This window comes from Microcebus murinus, chromosome 18 (genome assembly GCF_040939455.1).
Source record: "Microcebus murinus isolate Inina chromosome 18, M.murinus_Inina_mat1.0, whole genome shotgun sequence".
Taxonomy (NCBI): domain Eukaryota; kingdom Metazoa; phylum Chordata; class Mammalia; order Primates; family Cheirogaleidae; genus Microcebus; species Microcebus murinus.
The window spans coordinates 1486659-1500538 of record NC_134121.1 but is presented as its reverse complement, the minus strand read 5'-3'; the positions used below and the strand labels follow the sequence as shown (position 1 = coordinate 1500538).

Here is a 13880-nt window from a genome sequence, read left to right as displayed (position 1 = left end):
CTGGTGTCTTCCCTGAGGCCCTGCGGCTGCCGGCTGGGCTGCCGCTCCCCGCAAGGGGAGAGCCGCGGAGGTGGGGACAGCCTCCTGATGCGGACGTACACGCAGCTCTCCACGTCGGATTCCGGGGCTCTCTGTCCTGCCCGAAGGCCCAGCTGGCCTGCGGGTCCTTAGAGTGGCAAAAACCTCCGAAAACTGAGACTGAGGGTCCGGTGGGTGTCTGCACTTTTGTGCTGGGCACCCCAGGGAGGCCCGGGGGCTGGCTGGACAACGCGGTCTGCTGGGCGGGGGGTTTGGAGGAGCAACTGATGCCCTTTGCACTTTGGGTAGCAAGAGTCTGAGGTGTCTCTGAGCCCTGTGCCATGTCGGGGGGGGGGTGCGGGGCGGAGGAGGAGGAGGAGGAGGTGGGAAGGGCCGGGGCCTGCAGTCCTGTTCCCGGGGTGGCACGGCAAGTGGCTTCTTCCACAGGCTGCTTGGCCTGGGCTCCCTGCACCTGGGCCTTTGGAGGACCGGCCCTGTGCTTGCCAACACTTCCTGCAGGGACCCAGAGCTGGGAGGTGGCATCTCTCAGCCCTGGGTCGGGCAGAGCCCCAGCGGGCCATGCCCACAACCTCTCTCAGCACCGGTCCCCCAGAAGGCTCCTTTGGGACCAGGATTCTCTTGCGGTGACTCTTTAAGGTCTGGCCCCTGGATGGAGGGGCACCAGGAGTAGAGGAGCAGGAAGGGGAAGGGGGTGGCTATGCGAGGGGACACTTTGAGGCCAAGTCCCAGCTTCAGCCTGATCCTCCTGGGAACCCCGCTCTGAGACAAGGAGCCGGGCTTCGCATTCCCACAGCAGCCAGTCGTGGGCTGAGGACACCTGGGGCGTTGGGAACTCCCTGGCTTCTCCTTGGTTTAACATCTAGAGCTGCTTGTGAATCGCGCCGCCACACACACCGCCGCCACACACACCCGAGCGCAGGTGTCTTCCGCACAGACTGCGGGCCTCGCTCTTCTGAATGCCGCTGGCTCGCCACCCACCCACGGGTGAACCTGGTCAGGGTGCTTTCTCTCAGGGGCAGACTCTTTTCCGGGCGGGCTACCGGTGTCTCTGTTTGCTCGTTTCTTTCTTCCATTTCGGGAAAGTCTTCCTTGCTGGGTGTGGAAATCTCCTATGCCTTCCCTCGCCTATTCTGTCAGCTTTAAAATTCTCTTTCAGTTGCCACTCTCACAGATGGATTAGGAAACTCTTTCCGGTGCACTCATTAGTGAAATGACCTCCAGGAAGCTGGAATCCAATATCTAATGGCCGATTTTTAGCGAGTCCACACGCCAGGGTGGTCGGGGTCCAATGCAGCCCCGGCCAGGCCCAGGCCCCTTGGACTGGGCCACAGGAGGACACGGAGGAGGGTCCCGGCCCCCACGAAGCGGTGCCGGCAGTTCTCCACGGGCTTGGGCGTTTTCCAGAGGTAGGAGATGGAGGGGACTGATTTCTTCAGCGCCCCCCAAACCACGCCACCCCACCCCACCCATGGGACACATCCCCAGAGAGAGACGCCCCATACACTGGCTGTGCCCCAGCCCTGGCCCGGGGGAATAGGCGGCAGCCCACCCACAGGGCGAGGGGGGGGCGCAGCTGAAAGGGGTTGTGGGGGAGGGCGGCCCCTGGCTGGGGTCAAAGGGCGAGCGTCCCGCGCGTGCGCAGTCAGCGGCAGCGACGCGCTGGGGGTGGGCAGCGGGTAGGTGAAGGAGGCCGGGCGAGGAGACGAGGGGGGCTGGGAGGGCTCCACCTTGGCGAGTCCAGCCGTGGAGGCGCATCTTGTGTGAGTGTGAGTGAGTGTGAGTGTGTGTGTGTGTGTATAGAGAGACAGCCCCCCACCCCGCCCCGCCCCGCCCCGCCCCGCCCATCACCCCCGTCCCTGGGAGCCAGCGGGACCCGGCCGGCGAACTCAACCGGCCCGGCCCGGCCCGGCGCGGGGCCTGGGGCGGGAGGCGGCGGCGGGGAAGCCCAGAGAGGCTCGGCTTCTCGAGCGGGGCAGGGGCGCCCTCCGCCGCGGTCTAGGGCCACACCACCCTGAACGCCCCCGATCTCGTCTGGTCTCGGAAGCTAAGCAGGGTCGGGCCTGGTTAGTACTTGGATGGGAGACCGCCTGGGAATACCGGGTGCCACAGGCTGCTGCTTTTTTTTTTTTTTTCTTGCCTCTTGTTCTGTCCCCTTTCTGGGAGCGAGGCGGCGGCCCGGGGTGGGGGTCACCCCCACCCTCAGCGCCCGCGCGGTGCCTGGCGCCCCAGCCCGCACCGTGGGGCCTCCTCTTGTCCCAAGCCGCGACACCGCCGCCACGCGGCAGCATGCGTGGCATCTGGACTGTCAGGTCTCAGACCAAAGGTCTGCTCTGTGGGAACCGACACGCTGGAGGAAACCTTGAGAGTCTGAGAGGGGAGGGAGTTCCAGAAGAAGGCCAGGATGTCATTTTGAGGGAGTATGTGACCAGAACTCGTCCCGTTGCTTTTGGGGTTCTATGGGCTACACGCAGGAATCTTTGGTGGTGGCACCTGATGTTGGGGGATCCGGAGTCACACCCAGACCTGCTCCACAGGCCTCCTTTTACTTTTCTCTTCGGATTCATTATTTTTAAAAAGTGTCTCTTACCTCTAGGATTGCATTTTCTTTTCTCTCTCTTTTCAAGCAGATGATGGGAGTACAAGTATTCAGGTGACATGTGTTGCCCGTGCCGCCCTCCCCCCTGTGTTCTTTTTTTTTTTTTTTTTGAGACAGAGTCTCGTTTTGCTGCCCAGGCTAGAGTGAGTGCCATGGCGTCAGCCTAGCTCACAGCAACCTCAATCTCCGGGCTCAAGCAATCCTGCTGCCTCAGCCTCCCGAGTAGTTGGGACTACAGGCATGCACCACCACGCCCGGCTGTGTTTTTCTATATATATTAGTTGGCCAATTAATTTCTTTCTATTTTTAGTAGAGACGGGGTCTCGCTCTTGCTCAGGCTGGTTTCGAACTCCTGACCTGGAGCAATCCGCCCGCCTCGGCCTCCCAGAGAGCTAGGATTACAGGCGTGAGCCACCGCGCCCGGCCCCCCCTGTGTTCTTATTCATATACCTCTCATGTTGTTCCAGCGTATTGTGGGGGTACCAATGTTAAGGTCGGGTGCCTTGCCCTCTCCAAGCCTCCCCCCTCGGGTCAGAGCTTCAAGTGCGCCCATCCCCCAGTCGGTGCGCACCCACCCCATGCCTAATGGATGTGTATGCCCCTCCCCTCCCCCCACCCGCCCGACACCCACCCGATGAAGGTGATTCCTCTCTGTCCACTTAGGCGTCCATCCGTTCGTACCAATTTGCTGGTGAGCGCGCTCACGTGGTGCTCGTGTGTCCATTCTCGGGATACTTGGCTTACTGGAACGGGTTCCAGCTCTGGCCAGGAGAACACGAGAGGCGCCCTCTCACCGCTGCTCCTCACAGCCGAATGGCACTCCGTGGTGTCCACGCGCCACATTTTATTGATGCACTCCTGGATGGATGGGCACTCGGGTCGCTTCCACGTCTTTGGGATTGTGAATTGTGCCCTAACTGTAACCCTAACCCTTACCCAGCCCGTCTCCTCTGCCCCTGCCTGACGCACTCCTCCCCGGCCAGGCCCGTCACTGTCCTGGGCCCCCGCCTGACCGGCTCCTCCCCGCCCGGCCGGTCACCGTCCTCTGCCCCTGCCTGACACGCTCCTTCCCGCCCGGCCTCTCACCGTCCTCGGCCCCTGCCTGACCGGCTCCTCCGTCGCCTGGGCCTTCCAAGGGCTTGGTGTGGATGCTGCTTCCAGGAAGCCCTCCAGAAACCCGGCAGCAGGGTGGCCGCAGCAGTCTCCAGCAGCCGTCCCTAAGTCGCGTGAGTGCGGGGGACGTGCCCCCGCTGTGCCGCGGGGGCCCAGCCTGGTGTCTTCCCTGAGGCCCTGCGGCTGCCGGCTGGGCTGCCGCTCCCCGCAAGGGGAGAGCCGCGGAGGTGGGGACCGCCTCCTGATGCGGACGTACACGCAGCTCTCCACGTCGGATTCCGGGGCTCTCTGTCCTGCCCGAAGGCCCAGCTGGCCTGCGGGTCCTTAGAGTGGCAAAAACCTCCGAAAACTGAGACTGAGGGTCCGGTGGGTGTCTGCACTTTTGTGCTGGGCACCCCAGGGAGGCCCGGGGGCTGGCTGGACAACGCGGTCTGCTGGGCGGGGGGTTTGGAGGAGCAACTGATGCCCTTTGCACTTTGGGTAGCAAGAGTCTGAGGTGTCTCTGAGCCCTGTGCCATGTCGGGGGGGGGGGTGCGGGGCGGAGGAGGAGGAGGAGGAGGTGGGAAGGGCCGGGGCCTGCAGTCCTGTTCCCGGGGTGGCACGGCAAGTGGCTTCTTCCACAGGCTGCTTGGCCTGGGCTCCCTGCACCTGGGCCTTTGGAGGACCGGCCCTGTGCTTGCCAACACTTCCTGCAGGGACCCAGAGCTGGGAGGTGGCATCTCTCAGCCCTGGGTCGGGCAGAGCCCCAGCGGGCCATGCCCACAACCTCTCTCAGCACCGGTCCCCCAGAAGGCTCCTTTGGGACCAGGATTCTCTTGCGGTGACTCTTTAAGGTCTGGCCCCTGGATGGAGGGGCACCAGGAGTAGAGGAGCAGGAAGGGGAAGGGGGTGGCTATGCGAGGGGACACTTTGAGGCCAAGTCCCAGCTTCAGCCTGATCCTCCTGGGAACCCCGCTCTGAGACAAGGAGCCGGGCTTCGCATTCCCACAGCAGCCAGTCGTGGGCTGAGGACACCTGGGGCGTTGGGAACTCCCTGGCTTCTCCTTGGTTTAACATCTAGAGCTGCTTGTGAATCGCGCCGCCACACACACCGCCGCCACACACACCCGAGCGCAGGTGTCTTCCGCACAGACTGCGGGCCTCGCTCTTCTGAATGCCGCTGGCTCGCCACCCACCCACGGGTGAACCTGGTCAGGGTGCTTTCTCTCAGGGGCAGACTCTTTTCCGGGCGGGCTACCGGTGTCTCTGTTTGCTCGTTTCTTTCTTCCATTTCGGGAAAGTCTTCCTTGCTGGGTGTGGAAATCTCCTATGCCTTCCCTCGCCTATTCTGTCAGCTTTAAAATTCTCTTTCAGTTGCCACCCTCACAGATGGATTAGGAAACTCTTTCCGGTGCACTCATTAGTGAAATGACCTCCAGGAAGCTGGAATCCAATATCTAATGGCCGATTTTTAGCGAGTCCACACGCCAGGGTGGTCGGGGTCCAATGCAGCCCCGGCCAGGCCCAGGCCCCTTGGACTGGGCCACAGGAGGACACGGAGGAGGGTCCCGGCCCCCACGAAGCGGTGCCGGCAGTTCTCCACGGGCTTGGGCGTTTTCCAGAGGTAGGAGATGGAGGGGACTGATTTCTTCAGCGCCCCCCAAACCACGCCACCCCACCCCACCCATGGGACACATCCCCAGAGAGAGACGCCCCATACACTGGCTGTGCCCCAGCCCTGGCCCGGGGGAATAGGCGGCAGCCCACCCACAGGGCGAGGGGGGGGCGCAGCTGAAAGGGGTTGTGGGGGAGGGCGGCCCCTGGCTGGGGTCAAAGGGCGAGCGTCCCGCGCGTGCGCAGTCAGCGGCAGCGACGCGCTGGGGGTGGGCAGCGGGTAGGTGAAGGAGGCCGGGCGAGGAGACGAGGGGGGCTGGGAGGGCTCCACCTTGGCGAGTCCAGCCGTGGAGGCGCATCTTGTGTGAGTGTGAGTGAGTGTGAGTGTGTGTGTGTGTGTATAGAGAGACAGCCCCCCACCCCGCCCCGCCCCGCCCCGCCCCGCCCATCACCCCCGTCCCTGGGAGCCAGCGGGACCCGGCCGGCGAACTCAACCGGCCCGGCCCGGCCCGGCGCGGGGCCTGGGGCGGGAGGCGGCGGCGGGGAAGCCCAGAGAGGCTCGGCTTCTCGAGCGGGGCAGGGGCGCCCTCCGCCGCGGTCTAGGGCCACACCACCCTGAACGCCCCCGATCTCGTCTGGTCTCGGAAGCTAAGCAGGGTCGGGCCTGGTTAGTACTTGGATGGGAGACCGCCTGGGAATACCGGGTGCCACAGGCTGCTGCTTTTTTTTTTTTTTTCTTGCCTCTTGTTCTGTCCCCTTTCTGGGAGCGAGGCGGCGGCCCGGGGTGGGGGTCACCCCCACCCTCAGCGCCCGCGCGGTGCCTGGCGCCCCAGCCCGCACCGTGGGGCCTCCTCTTGTCCCAAGCCGCGACACCGCCGCCACGCGGCAGCATGCGTGGCATCTGGACTGTCAGGTCTCAGACCAAAGGTCTGCTCTGTGGGAACCGACACGCTGGAGGAAACCTTGAGAGTCTGAGAGGGGAGGGAGTTCCAGAAGAAGGCCAGGATGTCATTTTGAGGGAGTATGTGACCAGAACTCGTCCCGTTGCTTTTGGGGTTCTATGGGCTACACGCAGGAATCTTTGGTGGTGGCACCTGATGTTGGGGGATCCGGAGTCACACCCAGACCTGCTCCACAGGCCTCCTTTTACTTTTCTCTTCGGATTCATTATTTTTAAAAAGTGTCTCTTACCTCTAGGATTGCATTTTCTTTTCTCTCTCTTTTCAAGCAGATGATGGGAGTACAAGTATTCAGGTGACATGTGTTGCCCGTGCCGCCCTCCCCCCTGTGTTCTTTTTTTTTTTTTTTTTGAGACAGAGTCTCGTTTTGCTGCCCAGGCTAGAGTGAGTGCCATGGCGTCAGCCTAGCTCACAGCAACCTCAATCTCCGGGCTCAAGCAATCCTGCTGCCTCAGCCTCCCGAGTAGTTGGGACTACAGGCATGCACCACCACGCCCGGCTGTGTTTTTCTATATATATTAGTTGGCCAATTAATTTCTTTCTATTTTTAGTAGAGACGGGGTCTCGCTCTTGCTCAGGCTGGTTTCGAACTCCTGACCTGGAGCAATCCGCCCGCCTCGGCCTCCCAGAGAGCTAGGATTACAGGCGTGAGCCACCGCGCCCGGCCCCCCCTGTGTTCTTATTCATATACCTCTCATGTTGTTCCAGCGTATTGTGGGGGTACCAATGTTAAGGTCGGGTGCCTTGCCCTCTCCAAGCCTCCCCCCTCGGGTCAGAGCTTCAAGTGCGCCCATCCCCCAGTCGGTGCGCACCCACCCCATGCCTAATGGATGTGTATGCCCCTCCCCTCCCCCCACCCGCCCGACACCCACCCGATGAAGGTGATTCCTCTCTGTCCACTTAGGCGTCCATCCGTTCGTACCAATTTGCTGGTGAGCGCGCTCACGTGGTGCTCGTGTGTCCATTCTCGGGATACTTGGCTTACTGGAACGGGTTCCAGCTCTGGCCAGGAGAACACGAGAGGCGCCCTCTCACCGCTGCTCCTCACAGCCGAATGGCACTCCGTGGTGTCCACGCGCCACATTTTATTGATGCACTCCTGGATGGATGGGCACTCGGGTCGCTTCCACGTCTTTGGGATTGTGAATTGTGCCCTAACTGTAACCCTAACCCTTACCCAGCCCGTCTCCTCTGCCCCTGCCTGACGCACTCCTCCCCGGCCAGGCCCGTCACTGTCCTGGGCCCCCGCCTGACCGGCTCCTCCCCGCCCGGCCGGTCACCGTCCTCTGCCCCTGCCTGACACGCTCCTTCCCGCCCGGCCTCTCACCGTCCTCGGCCCCTGCCTGACCGGCTCCTCCGTCGCCTGGGCCTTCCAAGGGCTTGGTGTGGATGCTGCTTCCAGGAAGCCCTCCAGAAACCCGGCAGCAGGGTGGCCGCAGCAGTCTCCAGCAGCCGTCCCTAAGTCGCGTGAGTGCGGGGGACGTGCCCCAGCTGTGCCGCGGGGGCCCAGCCTGGTGTCTTCCCTGAGGCCCTGCGGCTGCCGGCTGGGCTGCCGCTCCCCGCAAGGGGAGAGCCGCGGAGGTGGGGACCGCATCATGATGGGGACGTACACGCAGCTCTCCACGTCGGATTCCGGGGCTCTCTGTCCTGCCCGAAGGCCCAGCTGGCCTGCGGGTCCTTAGAGTGGCAAAAACCTCCGAAAACTGAGACTGAGGGTCCGGTGGGTGTCTGCACTTTTGTGCTGGGCACCCCAGGGAGGCCCGGGGGCTGGCTGGACAACGTGGTCTGCTGGGCGGGGGGGGGGGGGGTTGGAGGAGCAACTGATGCCCTTTGCACTTTGGGTAGCAAGAGTCTGAGGTGTCTCTGAGCCCTGTGCCCTGTGGGGGTGGGGCGGGGGGGAGTTGGAGGAGGAGGAGGAGGAGGAGGTGGGAAGGGCCGGGGCCTGCAGTCCTGTTCCCGGGGTGGCACGGCAAGTGGCTTCTTCCACAGGCTGCTTGGCCTTGGCTCCCTGCACCTGGGCCTTTGGAGGACCGGCCCTGTGCTTGCCAACACTTCCTGCAGGGACCCAGAGCTGGGAGGTGGCATCTCTCAGCCCTGGGTCGGGCAGAGCCCCAGCGGGCCATGCCCACAACCTCTCTCAGCACCGGTCCCCCAGAATGCTCCTTTGGGACCAGGATTCTCTTGCGGTGACTCTTTAAGGTCTGGCCCCTGGATGGAGGGGCACCAGGAGTAGAGGAGCAGGAAGGGGAAGGGGGTGGCCATGCGAGGGGACACTTTGAGGCCAAGTCCCAGCTTCAGCCTGATCCTCCTGGGAACCCCGCTCTGAGACAAGGAGCCGGGCTTCGCATTCCCACAGCAGCCAGTCGTGGGCTGAGGACACCTGGGGCGTTGGGAACTCCCTGGCTTCTCCTTGGTTTAACATCTAGAGCTGCTTGTGAATCGCGCCGCCACACACACCGCCGTCACACACACCCGAGCGCAGGTGTCTTCCGCACAGACTGCGGGCCTCGCTCTTCTGAATGCCGCTGGCTCGCCACCCACCCACGGGTGAACCTGGTCAGGGTGCTTTCTCTCAGGGGCAGACTCTTTTCCGGGCGGGCTACCGGTGTCTCTGTTTGCTCGTTTCTTTCTTCCATTTCGGGAAAGTCTTCCTTGCTGGGTGTGGAAATCTCCTATGCCTTCCCTCGCCTATTCTGTCAGCTTTAAAATTCTCTTTCAGTTGCCACCCTCACAGATGGATTAGGAAACTCTTTCCGGTGCACTCATTAGTGAAATGACCTCCAGGAAGCTGGAATCCAATATCTAATGGCCGATTTTTAGCGAGTCCACACGCCAGGGTGGTCGGGGTCCAATGCAGCCCCGGCCAGGCCCAGGCCCCTTGGACTGGGCCACAGGAGGACACGGAGGAGGGTCCCGGCCCCCACGAAGCGGTGCCGGCAGTTCTCCACGGGCTTGGGCGTTTTCCAGAGGTAGGAGATGGAGGGGACTGATTTCTTCAGCGCCCCCCAAACCACGCCACCCCACCCCACCCATGGGACACATCCCCAGAGAGAGACGCCCCATACACTGGCTGTGCCCCAGCCCTGGCCCGGGGGGAATAGGCGGCAGCCCACCCACAGGGCGAGGGGGGGGCGCAGCTGAAAGGGGTTGTGGGGGAGGGCGGCCCCTGGCTGGGGTCAAAGGGCGAGCGTCCCGCGCGTGCGCAGTCAGCGGCAGCGACGCGCTGGGGGTGGGCAGCGGGTAGGTGAAGGAGGCCGGGCGAGGAGACGAGGGGGGCTGGGAGGGCTCCACCTTGGCGAGTCCAGCCGTGGAGGCGCATCTTGTGTGAGTGTGAGTGAGTGTGAGTGTGTGTGTGTGTGTATAGAGAGACAGCCCCCCACCCCGCCCCGCCCCGCCCCGCCCCGCCCATCACCCCCGTCCCTGGGAGCCAGCGGGACCCGGCCGGCGAACTCAACCGGCCCGGCCCGGCCCGGCGCGGGGCCTGGGGCGGGAGGCGGCGGCGGGGAAGCCCAGAGAGGCTCGGCTTCTCGAGCGGGGCAGGGGCGCCCTCCGCCGCGGTCTAGGGCCACACCACCCTGAACGCCCCCGATCTCGTCTGGTCTCGGAAGCTAAGCAGGGTCGGGCCTGGTTAGTACTTGGATGGGAGACCGCCTGGGAATACCGGGTGCCACAGGCTGCTGCTTTTTTTTTTTTTTTCTTGCCTCTTGTTCTGTCCCCTTTCTGGGAGCGAGGCGGCGGCCCGGGGTGGGGGTCACCCCCACCCTCAGCGCCCGCGCGGTGCCTGGCGCCCCAGCCCGCACCGTGGGGCCTCCTCTTGTCCCAAGCCGCGACACCGCCGCCACGCGGCAGCATGCGTGGCATCTGGACTGTCAGGTCTCAGACCAAAGGTCTGCTCTGTGGGAACCGACACGCTGGAGGAAACCTTGAGAGTCTGAGAGGGGAGGGAGTTCCAGAAGAAGGCCAGGATGTCATTTTGAGGGAGTATGTGACCAGAACTCGTCCCGTTGCTTTTGGGGTTCTATGGGCTACACGCAGGAATCTTTGGTGGTGGCACCTGATGTTGGGGGATCCGGAGTCACACCCAGACCTGCTCCACAGGCCTCCTTTTACTTTTCTCTTCGGATTCATTATTTTTAAAAAGTGTCTCTTACCTCTAGGATTGCATTTTCTTTTCTCTCTCTTTTCAAGCAGATGATGGGAGTACAAGTATTCAGGTGACATGTGTTGCCCGTGCCGCCCTCCCCCCTGTGTTCTTTTTTTTTTTTTTTTGAGACAGAGTCTCGTTTTGCTGCCCAGGCTAGAGTGAGTGCCATGGCGTCAGCCTAGCTCACAGCAACCTCAATCTCCGGGCTCAAGCAATCCTGCTGCCTCAGCCTCCCGAGTAGTTGGGACTACAGGCATGCACCACCACGCCCGGCTGTGTTTTTCTATATATATTAGTTGGCCAATTAATTTCTTTCTATTTTTAGTAGAGACGGGGTCTCGCTCTTGCTCAGGCTGGTTTCGAACTCCTGACCTGGAGCAATCCGCCCGCCTCGGCCTCCCAGAGAGCTAGGATTACAGGCGTGAGCCACCGCGCCCGGCCCCCCCTGTGTTCTTATTCATATACCTCTCATGTTGTTCCAGCGTATTGTGGGGGTACCAATGTTAAGGTCGGGTGCCTTGCCCTCTCCAAGCCTCCCCCCTCGGGTCAGAGCTTCAAGTGCGCCCATCCCCCAGTCGGTGCGCACCCACCCCATGCCTAATGGATGTGTATGCCCCTCCCCTCCCCCCACCCGCCCGACACCCACCCGATGAAGGTGATTCCTCTCTGTCCACTTAGGCGTCCATCCGTTCGTACCAATTTGCTGGTGAGCGCGCTCACGTGGTGCTCGTGTGTCCATTCTCGGGATACTTGGCTTACTGGAACGGGTTCCAGCTCTGGCCAGGAGAACACGAGAGGCGCCCTCTCACCGCTGCTCCTCACAGCCGAATGGCACTCCGTGGTGTCCACGCGCCACATTTTATTGATGCACTCCTGGATGGATGGGCACTCGGGTCGCTTCCACGTCTTTGGGATTGTGAATTGTGCCCTAACTGTAACCCTAACCCTTACCCAGCCCGTCTCCTCTGCCCCTGCCTGACGCACTCCTCCCCGGCCAGGCCCGTCACTGTCCTGGGCCCCCGCCTGACCGGCTCCTCCCCGCCCGGCCGGTCACCGTCCTCTGCCCCTGCCTGACACGCTCCTTCCCGCCCGGCCTCTCACCGTCCTCGGCCCCTGCCTGACCGGCTCCTCCGTCGCCTGGGCCTTCCAAGGGCTTGGTGTGGATGCTGCTTCCAGGAAGCCCTCCAGAAACCCGGCAGCAGGGTGGCCGCAGCAGTCTCCAGCAGCCGTCCCTAAGTCGCGTGAGTGCGGGGGACGTGCCCCCGCTGTGCCGCGGGGGCCCAGCCTGGTGTCTTCCCTGAGGCCCTGCGGCTGCCGGCTGGGCTGCCGCTCCCCGCAAGGGGAGAGCCGCGGAGGTGGGGACCGCCTCCTGATGCGGACGTACACGCAGCTCTCCACGTCGGATTCCGGGGCTCTCTGTCCTGCCCGAAGGCCCAGCTGGCCTGCGGGTCCTTAGAGTGGCAAAAACCTCCGAAAACTGAGACTGAGGGTCCGGTGGGTGTCTGCACTTTTGTGCTGGGCACCCCAGGGAGGCCCGGGGGCTGGCTGGACAACGCGGTCTGCTGGGCGGGGGGTTTGGAGGAGCAACTGATGCCCTTTGCACTTTGGGTAGCAAGAGTCTGAGGTGTCTCTGAGCCCTGTGCCATGTCGGGGGGGGGGTGCGGGGCGGAGGAGGAGGAGGAGGAGGTGGGAAGGGCCGGGGCCTGCAGTCCTGTTCCCGGGGTGGCACGGCAAGTGGCTTCTTCCACAGGCTGCTTGGCCTGGGCTCCCTGCACCTGGGCCTTTGGAGGACCGGCCCTGTGCTTGCCAACACTTCCTGCAGGGACCCAGAGCTGGGAGGTGGCATCTCTCAGCCCTGGGTCGGGCAGAGCCCCAGCGGGCCATGCCCACAACCTCTCTCAGCACCGGTCCCCCAGAAGGCTCCTTTGGGACCAGGATTCTCTTGCGGTGACTCTTTAAGGTCTGGCCCCTGGATGGAGGGGCACCAGGAGTAGAGGAGCAGGAAGGGGAAGGGGGTGGCTATGCGAGGGGACACTTTGAGGCCAAGTCCCAGCTTCAGCCTGATCCTCCTGGGAACCCCGCTCTGAGACAAGGAGCCGGGCTTCGCATTCCCACAGCAGCCAGTCGTGGGCTGAGGACACCTGGGGCGTTGGGAACTCCCTGGCTTCTCCTTGGTTTAACATCTAGAGCTGCTTGTGAATCGCGCCGCCACACACACCGCCGCCACACACACCCGAGCGCAGGTGTCTTCCGCACAGACTGCGGGCCTCGCTCTTCTGAATGCCGCTGGCTCGCCACCCACCCACGGGTGAACCTGGTCAGGGTGCTTTCTCTCAGGGGCAGACTCTTTTCCGGGCGGGCTACCGGTGTCTCTGTTTGCTCGTTTCTTTCTTCCATTTCGGGAAAGTCTTCCTTGCTGGGTGTGGAAATCTCCTATGCCTTCCCTCGCCTATTCTGTCAGCTTTAAAATTCTCTTTCAGTTGCCACCCTCACAGATGGATTAGGAAACTCTTTCCGGTGCACTCATTAGTGAAATGACCTCCAGGAAGCTGGAATCCAATATCTAATGGCCGATTTTTAGCGAGTCCACACGCCAGGGTGGTCGGGGTCCAATGCAGCCCCGGCCAGGCCCAGGCCCCTTGGACTGGGCCACAGGAGGACACGGAGGAGGGTCCCGGCCCCCACGAAGCGGTGCCGGCAGTTCTCCACGGGCTTGGGCGTTTTCCAGAGGTAGGAGATGGAGGGGACTGATTTCTTCAGCGCCCCCCAAACCACGCCACCCCACCCCACCCATGGGACACATCCCCAGAGAGAGACGCCCCATACACTGGCTGTGCCCCAGCCCTGGCCCGGGGGAATAGGCGGCAGCCCACCCACAGGGCGAGGGGGGGGCGCAGCTGAAAGGGGTTGTGGGGGAGGGCGGCCCCTGGCTGGGGTCAAAGGGCGAGCGTCCCGCGCGTGCGCAGTCAGCGGCAGCGACGCGCTGGGGGTGGGCAGCGGGTAGGTGAAGGAGGCCGGGCGAGGAGACGAGGGGGGCTGGGAGGGCTCCACCTTGGCGAGTCCAGCCGTGGAGGCGCATCTTGTGTGAGTGTGAGTGAGTGTGAGTGTGTGTGTGTGTGTATAGAGAGACAGCCCCCCACCCCGCCCCGCCCCGCCCCGCCCCGCCCATCACCCCCGTCCCTGGGAGCCAGCGGGACCCGGCCGGCGAACTCAACCGGCCCGGCCCGGCCCGGCGCGGGGCCTGGGGCGGGAGGCGGCGGCGGGGAAGCCCAGAGAGGCTCGGCTTCTCGAGCGGGGCAGGGGCGCCCTCCGCCGCGGTCTAGGGCCACACCACCCTGAACGCCCCCGATCTCGTCTGGTCTCGGAAGCTAAGCAGGGTCGGGCCTGGTTAGTACTTGGATGGGAGACCGCCTGGGAATACCGGGTGCCACAGGCT

At 63.5% G+C, this 13880-nt stretch overlaps 4 non-coding genes across 4 annotated transcripts; all 4 read left to right on the top strand.

Annotated features, from left to right (window-relative positions):
- Nucleotides 1-2032: 2032 nt before the first annotated feature.
- Nucleotides 2033-2151, top strand: LOC142862033 (5S ribosomal RNA). The gene has a single exon (XR_012913179.1). It is a non-coding gene; the product is annotated as a 5S ribosomal RNA (ribosomal RNA).
- A 3787-nt stretch (nucleotides 2152-5938) lies between these two features.
- Nucleotides 5939-6057, top strand: LOC142862031 (5S ribosomal RNA). The gene has a single exon (XR_012913177.1). It is a non-coding gene; the product is annotated as a 5S ribosomal RNA (ribosomal RNA).
- Nucleotides 6058-9857: 3800 nt separating this feature from the next.
- On the top strand, nucleotides 9858-9976 carry LOC142862030 (5S ribosomal RNA). Its single transcript, XR_012913176.1, has one exon. It is a non-coding gene; the product is annotated as a 5S ribosomal RNA (ribosomal RNA).
- A 3785-nt stretch (nucleotides 9977-13761) lies between these two features.
- On the top strand, nucleotides 13762-13880 carry LOC142862029 (5S ribosomal RNA). Its single transcript, XR_012913175.1, has one exon. It is a non-coding gene; the product is annotated as a 5S ribosomal RNA (ribosomal RNA).